The sequence below is a fragment of the Thermobia domestica genome, chromosome 11, assembly GCF_964235325.1.
Source record: "Thermobia domestica chromosome 11, izTheDome1.hap1.1, whole genome shotgun sequence".
Classification (NCBI taxonomy): domain Eukaryota; kingdom Metazoa; phylum Arthropoda; class Insecta; order Zygentoma; family Lepismatidae; genus Thermobia; species Thermobia domestica.
In genome coordinates, this window is record NC_137464.1 from 82279051 (window position 1) to 82292349 (window position 13299).

Here is a 13299-nt window from a genome sequence, read left to right on the forward strand (position 1 = left end):
ATACACAACTCCGTATCTCATGTGTTTAGTACCTGTGAAAAATGCTGTTTTCGTTTCTAATGGCATCGATTTAAACGGCATCGGAAAGATCATTGATCATCTCGGCGACCCCAGAAACCATGGATTCGACACTAATATTGGTCATTTTCGATCATTTTATTATCTTGCCCTCTCCCAAATTGCGGAGCTGAATTTGGTTTTAAATGGGATCGGAAGTGTCACTCATCATCTCAGCGGCCTTAAAAACTACGGATCAGACACTAATATCGATCATTTTTGATCATTTTTATATATTCCCCTACTCCTGTTCCATGTTGCGGGGTACGGCATCGGAAGTGTCACCGGTCATCTCAGCGACCCCGAAAACTATGGATTCGACACTAACAATTTTGATCAGTTTTATGTATTTCCCTTTCCCCCTCCCCAAGATGCGGGGCTGAATTTGGATTTAAACAGCAACAGAAGTGTCATTGTTCATCTCGGCGACCCCAAGAACTATAGATTCAACCCTAATATAGGTCATTTTCGACCATATATATAGTTCAAGAGTTATTAAGTTACAAAAATAGTCATTTTCAGTCTATATATATCCCCCTCCTTCTCCTCCCCTACGTTGCTCCGTCAAATTTAAATCATAAAAACGATCCAAGGCCCGAACCTCATCTATGTTGAAAATTTGATAAAGATCGGTCGAGTCGTTCAAGAGTTATTAAGTTTTATTTATTTTTAATGGCTCCTCCCCCAAACCCTCAATTCTACCATCAAAATGAATAGCCTAAAACCAGCCCAGTCTCGAATCTCATCCATGCTACAAATTTGATCGAGATCGGGCGGGCGGTCCAGGAGATTTATTAGAGTCACAAACATAGTGATTTTCAATTTTATATATATAGGTACAGATGTGGACAAATTATTAGCATTTTTTTTTTATATTTCTTAAATTTTGTTGATGAGAGCTAGAAATTTGTGAAACACCACATGACAATGCTATCACTGAGCGACATTTATAAGTTGTTTACCAATTCTTACATGACAGGTGAGTAATGATTCATCCAGTAATCTGGCGCAACATGAGGAGGCGTGATTTCCAGATGAGGAATGTTTTAATGGAGGAAAAGCCGAAGGGGCAAATAAACTCGTCTTCGGAGACAAAATCGCTTATAATGTTCAGTGAAAAGCCTTTCTTGATAGGAAAAGGACTTGCTGGAACAGTTACTAGTTCATTTACGAGTGTCTCATGTGCATGTGGGGTAGTTCAAGTGCGATTTTGAGCGTTTGCTTAAAGAGGAATCTTTGAATTGTTTTGAACTGTGGTTTTGGATCAATGGGTAAGAGAAAAGATGTGTCGCCAAAGAAACGAGCGATAATTCGGACTCTGTTGAACTTGAAAAGCATGTCCAACTTTGAGATTAGCAGAAACATAGGGGTCAGCATATCGTATGTTACAAGATTTGCACAAAACTTAAGCCGTGGGAATGCACTGTCACCAAAACGTAAAGGTGCTTGCGGCCGAAAATCATCCCTATCAGCCTATGCAGACAGACTACTGGTAAGGGAATCAAGAAAAAAAATCGTCAAGCAACTTCTACACAACTACAGGAAATGCTTGCAAATACTGGTGTCTATCCTTCATCGAGAGCTGTTCGCAGGGCTGGATTTAGCATTTTGGCGCCCGTAGGCCCAATATTTTTTCCGCCCCCTAGTCTGGTTAAAGTTACTTTTCTAAAAACCTTTATTAAAAAATTATATCAGGCCTATATGTTAATTGCTTAAACACCACTCCACGATGCAATTTTATCATAGCAAGTTTTTTGAGGTATTTACTTGGTTCTGGGCTTAACTAAATACCGTTACTGTATTAACAAAAGATTGATGAATAACTTTGGTTTTGTTCAATTTAGCCATTTGGGCAAATAAAAATCAATGTTGGGCAATCAATGTTGTAACGAAGTTGATGCATAATGTTGAAAAATAGTTTAACTTTACCAACAATTATTTGTTGCAATGAACTTCAAAATCGGAATGCTTTATTAGCCTGATTTTTAAAATGAATTCAAAAAATATGTTAAGTTATGGCTATTTACTTTTATTTCTAGATATTTTTTAATGTTTTTTCTCTCGGCCGTGCGCCCCCTGGGAGCTTGCGCCCATAGGCCCGAGCCTACCGAGCCTATTGGGAAATCCGGCCCTGGCTGTTCGTCGCCGATTGCTTGAGAGAAGGTTGAAAGCTAGGCGTCCCAGAAAGAAACAAACTAGCGATGGTGAAGAAACGGTATCAGTGGACCAGAGATCATTAGGATTGGATTGCAGATGATTGGGGAAACGTAGGTAGATATTTTATTTGTAATTTGAGTGTAATATTACTTCATTTAATTTATCATTTAAGTGTAATATGATAGATTGCAAATGTGCAGGTTGCCTTATTGTTGGTTACTGAACGCACTAATGTGATTCATGTGGACTTTAGTAATTTTACAGTCATCAAAACATGGTCATTTGTCCATAGGTTGTATTCAGTGACGAGATTAATTTCTGTAGAAGAGGAGAACTCCCAGTATATGAGGAGAACCGAAGGCGAAGCCTTTAAAGCAGATTGTGTAAGACAATGTGTGAAATATCCAACACGAGTGATGGTATAGAGCTATATTGGTGTAGAAGGTACTGGATGTCTCTATGAAGTAGAAGGAAACAAGAACATGGAGCAATATTAAAAAAGTCATCACAGAACATCTTTTGCCACAGTTGCATTAAGATTTTCATCTGAGGACCCGATTTTTATGCATGATGATGTGCCTTGCCACAAGGCTAAGGCTGTCACCAAGTCTTTGGAACATAAAGGCGTCAGAGTCCTTTCGTGGCTTGCAATTATATCAAAATCTGAAAATTGAGATTCAAAATTGATTTTTAAAGCACACAAAGCGTTGCAAAATCTATCAAAAATAGAATTTGTTTGCTGACTGAATGTTTTACATATTAAAATGCGTGAAACTTTTTATTTTTTCTTCTTTTAAAAAAAATAGATTGAAACAAAACTTTCTTTGTTGAAAGAACTTAATGTAAGTGTATAAGGCTTCTTTCACATTATCAGGGGATTTGCCGGATCCGTTTCAGGCAGTTTGCCGGATGAAAAGTGTACCCTTTCATATTATCCGGCGCTTTGCTGTGGATGAAAAGTATGCGAGCAGGGTTGCTGTGCAACTGAAGAAACAAAATCTTGTGACTCTTTTCATGTTGTGGTAGTTGCAATGGACAGATGCAAAAAGTGTTTTCTACTCGCCTTGTCAAGACAGACAGAAAAAAAAGTCAGAGACACATATGGGTTCAGTTTTTTTTTCTTTTTTTTTAGAGAGAGAGAGAGAGAGAAGTGGTATCTTGGAGATTTTTCTATACTGTTTCCACAATTGATAGACTTGGCCAGGTTTTGGATATTTAAAATACGATCCCGATATTCACCTGTTGTAACTGGGAAAACCAGGATAAAGTCCTTTCAGGATAGTCGGTGGTTGAGATCTATCCCAGAATCCAGTGTTGAATCTAGAAAGTAAAAACTGGGGGGGGAGGACTGCCAGTCCCAGACTATGAGAAATTTATCATGAGTTTACTGTAAAGTTTCAAAAATATACAAATAATAGCTTAAATTATTTTCGTCACCCTGAAAACTGGTAGGGCCTAGGCCCCCCGGCCCCGGGCTAGATCCCCCACTGCCAGAATCCCAAGTCAACACAACCATTGAGCCCAAGGCTGATCTGTAGGTATTATTATTATTATTATTATTATTATTATTATTATTATTATTATTATTATTATTATTATTATTATTATTATTATTATAGTATTTCAAGTTTATTCTTCTGTTTTAGGCGTTCCGACTATTGATTCAAGTCTCTTTAAAGTACTGCTCTAGTCCCTGTATTCAAAGGACTATTCAAGAAATTACAACCATAGAAGTGTTAAAGATAATTATAAAATATATAAAGTACGGTATATTTATCAAATATCACATCATGAATTCTCTCTTGCTTTGCGAAAGTACATAAAAGTATTATTACTAAACATATAATATTGCTAAAATATTTGATAGTGTATATTTCAATTTTGGGGCACCACAAATTTATAGAATTACAAGCTCATTTGCCCAGTGCTACCCGAACATTTATTTCATAATCTTCTATTACATAGAAAAATATAATTTATATTGATTTGGACTCTTTAAATCAACGACCTATGGATTCGACACTTTGGTAGTATCGGTCGTTTTCGATTATTTATACATGTGATCTTTTCCCATATATTGTATGTAAAAAATTTGGTTAAATTACTCCAGGTGTACTGGGCTAGAACATAACTACATACACAAACACGCTACTCTTTCCTGGCAACAGTTGCTTCCTCCCTCAACACCCATCCGGCAGTTTGCCGCGTATATGTGAAGAGCTTCATTGCTTGTAATGTCCCGCTTGGCTATACACGGCGATCTGCCGCGCCGGATTCTAGCAGGGAGATCCGGCTGTTTTTACTCGCCGGATAAATGTGTGAAGAGCTTCATTGCTTGCAATGTCTTTCTACCTTGTCTGGCAATTCGCCGGAAATGGATCCGGCAAATCGCCGGATAATGTGAAAGGGCGGTAAATCAGACAGAAACTAGTTTCCTTCTTTTTATATTAAATTAAGGTCATTCATATGCTTAGTTAAACCAAATACTAACTTCCATAGCCACTCATTATTGTGTAACTATCAGTGAACGATTCTTTTAATTCAAGAAAATTTCAATAGTAGTTCGAAACTCAAAAACTTGCATTAGAGCTTTCCCGCAGCTAACCAATCGTACTGCAGTATAATGTGGAAAAATATTTTGTCCAATCTCTTTAATAAATTCGGGGGTTGACAATGATTGCCGCATCTGATCTGATATAATTAAGAGCTGATGTGACTGGATTTTAAAATTATTACATATCCAAGCATTTTCCGCACAAAGACTATTGGTGAATGATGCAATCTATATATTAAAATGCTAGGTTTATATGTTTGTCTCCAAAGAAAAGTTTATATGTTTGTCTCCAATCCTTTCGGCAATGAGATCTCGCAAATCACTAGTGCTAGAAACGTGCCGTTTTCACTGGTTGATTCCAAATTTTGTGTAGATTGTCCTGTTCTAATTGAATATTTCTTTAAAAAAAGAAATGGCAGTTATTTCTTTATTACATTTTTAGGGGTACACTGGAAGTGTTGAAATTTAAAAAAAAATAAAGCATCATATCCTACGAGTTATACATTCCAACACCACATATTTGTATACAGGGGGTTAGGTATCTCTGAAGCGTTTGTTTCATGGCCAAATGATAATTTGAAACGAAGGATAACTATTCCCAGTTTAAGATGAATCTTTATTGTTTGAAGTGTTTTGCCCAATGAACACCATATATCAATGACACTATAATTAATTGTGTATGTAATTTTACTGCTTACTACATACTGCATGCAAGAAGAAAGAAAACATTGATCATATATGAATTAGAAACTGCAGCCGGAAGTATTCTCAAATCTTGCAAATGGTGCAAGATATTGAAAAAATAATTCAAAAATCTTCCCTTTATGGTACCCCTTGCGGATTTTTATCAAGAAGTCTTTCACTTATGTTAGTAAAGGGACATGTACAGATGTGAGAAGTGACAAGGAGATTCATGCTCATATGTGAATGATGTGTTGTGTAGAGAGCGCAGATTCAGCTAGTATACTATTAAAGATTTTAAATCACCGTCATTTTCTAGGGCCTTTAATACGACATGTAGCAACGATACCTTTAGATTTTTCACACATGTTTTTATCACAATCAATAATGATATACTTTATTTTTCCTATTGAAGATTGACTTTTTGATCCGCATTTTCAACTCCTTTAAAATAATTTCTTCATTGGTCGTGCGGTGAATGCTATGAATGTCAACAAGGTCTTATACACTTCATAATTTCTGTCAATTCCTCGAATAAAAAGTAACACCTGAGCAGCATGTGAAACATCTGGTAACTTATACAGAGACAAAGAGAACCACTCTAAGTGTCAATTTTTTTGTCAGACAATTGAGTTAATATATTTTCTGTGATATTATCTACTCTTTGAGTCACGCTGTTTGCTGAAAAACTGATGTTTTTAAGTAAATTGGCTTCTTCTGGATACATTTCTTCTGTTGCTGCAATCATGCAATCCTTGATTAATTCGCCGTCGGTAAATTGTTTCCTATGTTTCGTTATTGTATATACATAATTCTATGATATAATTCTTTGGATATTCAAATTTTGAATCCCCGTAGCTCCTATCCTTCTGGTCCATAGCACCTTAAATTTTGCTCATTTTCATTTCTCATGATGCTCTATCAGATGTGCTTTGTGGCAATCAGATTTTAGCGACAACTTGTGGGACCCTCTTGTGTCAGTTTTTTTTAAAAAAGTGAACATCGTAAAAAAAAATGTTACATACGCCCTTTTAACAGAAATCGATTCATTTGTAGTCACTGGCGTCATTAGCTTTTAAATATTGAAGGAACATGTTACAGTTCACATGCGTAACTTAGCTTTCTCACTGCAGACAGTAGTTAGGTTTGGTTTAATTTGATAAAAGAAATTTAATGATTTATTGTATTGTGTTGTAGTGCAACAGAACTGTCCTTCATAAACATAAAAGTATAAAGGAGCGAATCCAGGAGTGTTGGTAGATATATCCCTTCCCCTCCCCGAAATACAAAAAACAATATGTTGTGAAAAAAGTATCATCTCTCCTCCTGAAATAAAGTCCTAGTTTCTTCCAGTAACGACGCCAGAGGGGGGGCAAGGGGGGCGAGCGCCCTCCTAGTAGCTACTTCTGCCCCCCTGACTGCCACCTAGACTGCCCCCCAGACTCCTATAATCTTTAAACATTCTATATGTAGTATTTGATATCAGTATCATAACCAATCTCATTGTCAAATTGTAGTCTACTTTCCTTGCATTTACTATGTGGCAGATTAGTCCTAAGCTTTCTTCTTTGAGCGTCTGGGTATGCACGCATATTTCTGTTTTCTAATTTAGCGCCTTTTGAGGTAAATTTTAGTTATACTTCTTTCTTATGATTTTTAATTATTGTGCCTAGCGAACAATAGTAGATTTGGTCGACTTGTTTTCTTCTCATTGGATCAACTTCGATTGGAAACAAAAGAAAGGTAAAACCAGTTACGTAACTTGTTTGTATTTATCCCGTTTGAAGTTTTCAGTTTCATATTTTGTTTTATTTAAAAGTTGTATACTTCTTTTTTCTTAAACATTATTCTCGACTTTCAATATTCAGAGGATGTGCTTATAACAGCTTAGTTTGCAACTACCAGGGCTTAATTTTTTGAAGGGGATAAAAAGAGTTGTGTTTTCCCTTCCTGCAAATGATAATAATAAATTTATGGAATTAAATTGATTCCCAATAAAACGTACTGTCAGAGTGCTGATCTTTCGTTAGTAATTGGTTTATATTAGTGCTCCCTTACTTATTTTGTTTCAAAGTACTGACGTGACGTCTACCAAATTGACTAGGAACTGTTGAAATATTCGTAGCCCAACCCAGAAGGAGTGCACGTGGAATGGTGAAGTTTTACTTTTTCTACACTTCCCCCGAGAATCAATATACCACCTTGTACAGTGCTCCAGTTTTTGCAGAAAAGTTTAAAAATCTGTAGATTTCCTCGCACCACTGTTTGAAGCACTACCCCTATCAGATCTAAAATGGCGTCCTTTCAAGTGTTATTTAAATTTGGGAAATAAATACACGTAATAGTTAGACGGAACTAAATCTGCGGAATAAGAATGATGATCTAGACATTGAAATCCTAGATTATACAATGTCAGTTGTGTTCGCAAGGGCCTGATGGACAGGTGTATTCTTCTGAAGGAACAGAATTCCTTTCTTCTCATTTTCTGCGGCGTAGAACTTTAAATTTTCCTTTCAGTTTTGTAAGTAATGTAGAGATTCTGGATTAAATATCTGACCGTTGCGGAGGTAGTCTATGAGTACGACTCCATACATATCCCAGAAGAATATTGCAAACAGTTTCTCAATCTACTTGTCTTGAACTTCATGGGGCGAGGGAGAAGTGAGTGCTAGTACTCCATTGACTGTTGTTTCGTTTCAGGATCATAGTGGCACAACCATATTTCCTTCATGGTTACTATTAGTGAGTGAAATTGTTCAGCATTACGGTCAAATTGGAAGAAGACTTCTCTTAATACCGTCACTCTTTTATTCTCCTGACAGATTTTTTGGGAACCCATTATGTCGAGAACTTGAGCATACCCAAGCCATTCAGAATTAGGCTACCGACGAGTTCCAAAGAAATGCCCAGAATCTCTGACACAAGTTTTGCTGAGAAGGTAAAAAGTGAGAAAGCGAAGTGCAGCCAGACCTCAGACTATAATAAGTATATCGTGAGTTTACTATACACTTTAAAAGCTATATAAATAATAGCTTGAATTATTTTTGTCACTCAAAAACTGGGTTAGCCTAGGCCCTCCGGACCCGGGCTATATCCACCACTGGCTGAAATGCTGCAATTTTCAAGAATAATGTCCCAAATTGCATCCATGATTTCGAGAACAGTCATTGCTTTTAGTCATCCTGGATGTAAAGCATAATTTGTTGACAAATCGCCACGTTTATACTAGGTCACTTACTTCTTCACCACTGTATATAACGGAGGAGAGTCCCGTGGTGTTTCACTGATTTCCTTATTAATTTACTTCGGTGACTTTCCTTGGTGGAACAAAAATATTATAACAGTTAGGATCTGGATGTTCGCGAAATTCGCTGTTTTGGCACACATAATCATTTCAAAGGGCTGAGAAGCAATAAGGATTTCACTATTAATATGAAAATTTGTATTTATACATACAGAGATATGTTTTTCTAAACTACGGTGTCATTTTTCTACCTAGTACCTACACTCCTTCTGGATTGGACTACGATATTTTCAGCAGCTCCTCGTAAATTCTCTCTCTCTCTCTCTCTCTCTCTCTCTCTCTATATATATATATATATATATATATATATATATATATATATATATATATATAGAGAGAGAGAGAGAGAGAGATGTAGCATATAGTACTAGACGACGACTTGTAGCATACGCGAAAGTAATTCAATAAGTAATTGAATTAACAAGTTTTAACGTCCCACAGTTATGCTGGTTAGGCTAAAGGAGACGGTGATAATGAGAAATGAGTGAAACGGTGAAGAAAGTTGAAGGAAACGAGAGAACCCCGAGAAAACCCACGAGTACGGTGTTTCTTTACCACAAAAACCACAGGGCGCGAGCTGGGATCGAACCAGGGACCCCAAGCAACGGAGGTGAACGCTCTACCACTGAGCCACCGCATCCTCTCTTCAATGTTCAGTTCGCAGAAGGAAACTATTACGTTCTTAATACTAGCAATGTTTTTATACTTCAAAATGAAATTGTCGGATATAAGTATGATTTCAAATCACCACTGTTCTCCCTTGTTAGACACACATTTTCCATCATTAGAACCTGATTAATTCCTGTCTGGTCAAATTTATTCTTTAATTCCAAACAAACTGAGTAAATCATTGGTAGCATTCTCTTCTATAGTATAAATTGAGTTGATTTTAGTTTAGTGTACCAAATTTCACAAAATTAAATCCCCACGTTAAGCGGGTTTGCATATCCAGGCTCCTAACTATGAAAACATTTACGCTCAGTTCAACCTCAATCATTTCACGAATTCAACCTGTTTTACGTGTGTTATTAGCACATAATATCGATTGTGATTTATTCTAAAAACACTTCTATACATTGCAAGAGCTGTAACGAATAAATATTCACTGAGAACTCATAGTCGTATCGGAATAAACAAAAGCGAGTATGGAACAGTAAACTGCTTTCACAAAAGGCAAAAGAAGATATGCAAAGGCATACAAAACGGTCGAGTGGTTTGGGTCGATACACTATCAATCACATGTTTGTGTGTTCAAACCCGGTAGCAAGTTGTTTCTTCTTTTTTTAAGTGTCTTCCTATTTTCATCCGGAGGCTGAAAATATTTCTTTGAGTAACTCATTGAAAACTTCTTTTGTTTCAAATTCGATTAGAACGGAACATTATATGAATTGAGAATCTTAAATCCATAGCTAAAAAAAAAATGAAGTATACTCACTACTCCATTATCCTCTGATTTGTAACGAAAAACTATTTACAAACAGTGGTGACTTCAGAAAATTATCCTCGGGGGGAATTTCAATATGCGGGTGGAGGGCAAACATTGGTAGTCCACATGGAGCATGATCGAATATATGGTCCTGAAGGTCCTGGTCCTTCTTAGCTCGAGAGGGGTCTCAAATTCTCCCTCAGATCACGTCCTGAAAGCATCATTGCTTAAAAGCTTTTCGTAACAAATATAATATTACACTTGTTTCTCGTTCTACATTTAGAATTGGTAAAATCATAACTTATAGAGGATTATAATAAAAGCATAAAAATTACAATACCAATCATGTATAAATTATCCTGTAAGTTACCAACTTTGGATCAGATTAAAACTCAAATATTTGTTTTCGGATTGCACTTAGAAGTAAGTCCTCCCTATATAATCCTGATTGCAAAAGCCATATTTAACACTAATTAATTAATCAATATTTATAGGAATATTTTTTTATTTTACTATTTTTACTATTCAGTATTACATACACTTCATTTCCAAAATCAAAATCTCGAAAATGTATATTGTACGAGTGCAGATTCGCAAATAAATGATTATTTATCATATATATTGGTCTCTATTCGAAATTCTATTTAATCGAATCCGACAAGAACACAGACAGAAACATCGAGAACAGGTGACAAAAAAGAGAGAGAAAAACGTTGTACCCGGCGGGGACTCGAAGTAAGTTCGAATGGTTCTTTATAAGCCGAACGCCTTAGACCACTCGACTATGGTAACAACTAGTGACTGTAGCAAAGGCTTCGAGTAGTAGTTCTTATTACAGAATAACATTTTCTATTGCCTAAAATTTAAACCTAATTTACTTTGATATAATACATCTATTAATTTGTTAGATGAACACGTTTTCGTTACTTTGATGAATGATGTATGTTGTTGATATAGATTCTATTACACATTCTTTCGTAAATATTATAGAAAGTATCAGGGTTATTTATGATCTTTCATGGAAATTGACTGGTGCATGCGCAGTACACAGACAGTTCAATTGGAAGGCGAGGAAGGAAACGCTAACAGACTGTTAGAATGTTTCATCGCTATGAAGTATAAAGAATAGCTAAAATGTATTTTACGCTTGTCATTGCGTAAAGAATCACCAGGTTAATGTTTGTCCAAGTTCTCACTAATCAACTGGACTCATGAAAAATAATTAATATTGTCATTACTGCACAATATGAAGAATAAAGAACGTATATTACACCAAATTGTTCTCGAATTCGAACTTAGCTAAGGAAGGGACAATAAACAAAATGTGATTTATTCATTAGAATTGAGATAATTCAATGAAACTAGAAATTACACAATCAAAAGGAAAAATATCGTTAAAAAGACAATAATACGTTTATCCGAGATGTGAAATAAAGTTATTAATTAACTGAAATGAAAGTAATATTGGGCATGATATAGAGTAAGAAAAAAAAAGTAAATGTATTCTTAGAAACGTTCAAAATAAATTCACAAATACTTTTTGAAGATATACTACTCTTCCTTTACGTTTTAACGAACTAATAAGTAAACAAGCAAAGGAAAAGAATGAAGAACGAAAGTATTGCTCTTGAAAAAAATATAATAAATAAATGAAACTTAAATAAATGTTTACACAAAAAATAACACACTAGTACTTCGTGTAGTCACCTCCAGAGTCAATAACTTCGTGTAGTCACCTCCAGAGTCAGTAACTTCTTGAAGTCTGGAGGGGATACTAGATACAAGTCTCGAGCAATACGACGGTGTGTCACGAAAATGTTGCCACAGTTCCATAACATGATTTTGAAGAAACGTTTGGTCTCTGTCTTCACGTCTCTCTTCCCATTCTTGCACCATGTAGGTCCACAGATGTTCAATTGGGTTCAAATCTGGGGATAGAGGGGGCCACTCAATACAAATTAACTCTGGATGTTCATTTAGCCACTCTCGTGTTTGCCGGGAAGTGTGAACAGCACTGTTGTCATGCATAAATATATATTCTTCCTGTTCGGGGAAGTTTCTTTCTAAGGACGGTAACAACGTATTTTCGAGGATATTAATGTAAACACTGCTGTTCATTCTCTCAGGCACCGCAACTAAATCTCCAGGACCAGCAACCGTCATGTATCCCCAAAAGTGTGCTGATATTCGTCCTGAACAAGAAGTTCTGATAATATTTTGTTCAGCATACCTGGTTCCGCGCGGTCTATACAATATAACTCTGCCTTGTTGGTTAGACTTGAAAACCTTCTCGTCGGTCCAGATGACTAAGTCCCAATATGACTGAGGTTGGGTTATGTTATTCTGTGCCCATTCCATTCGTCTGGCCTTGTGAGTTTCAGTCAGGAGAGTCTTCTACGGGTCTTGAACAGTGTAGACCAGCTCCCAATAATCTTCTTCTTATTGTTTCGTGAGAACAATTATATTCTCTGGCTTTGTCCAAGAGGATTGACGTGTGGCATAGAGGTCTGTTGATTACTTCTGTAACTAAAGCTTGATCTTGAGCTGAAGTTGTCACTTTTGGCCTTCCACTTCTTGACCGAGACCTGAACCATTCACCACCTTCTTCATGTCGCTGAACCCATTTCTTGACCGTTTTCTTGTCACATCCCAGATCTCTAGCAATCTGAGGCACAGTTTGTCCCATTTTTGCTCGGCCTATGATTTCTCCTCTCAGAGCAACTGACAGTTCTCCACAGCCTTTAGAGCGAGGCATTTTGAGAACCTGTTAGAAATTTGCGTTCTGGCGTGTATGACAAATGTCGGTAAAGTGCATCTTTCTGTTTCTACTGCGCATGCACCAGTCAATTTTCATGAAAGATCATAAATAATCCTGACAATTGCTGTAATATTTATGAACGAATACGTAATAGAACCTATATTAACATCATTCGTCAAAGTAAAGAATACCGTAAACATAAAACAATTTCAACAGACTATTAATCAGGCCAAAATAGGCTTAAACTTCAGAGAATACAAAATAAATTTCATACTGTAACAAAAGATTGAACATGAAACACGCTTACTACATTTTCAACTTGTCACATTAGCCGAGTGGACTAAGGCATTCGGTTAGAGATT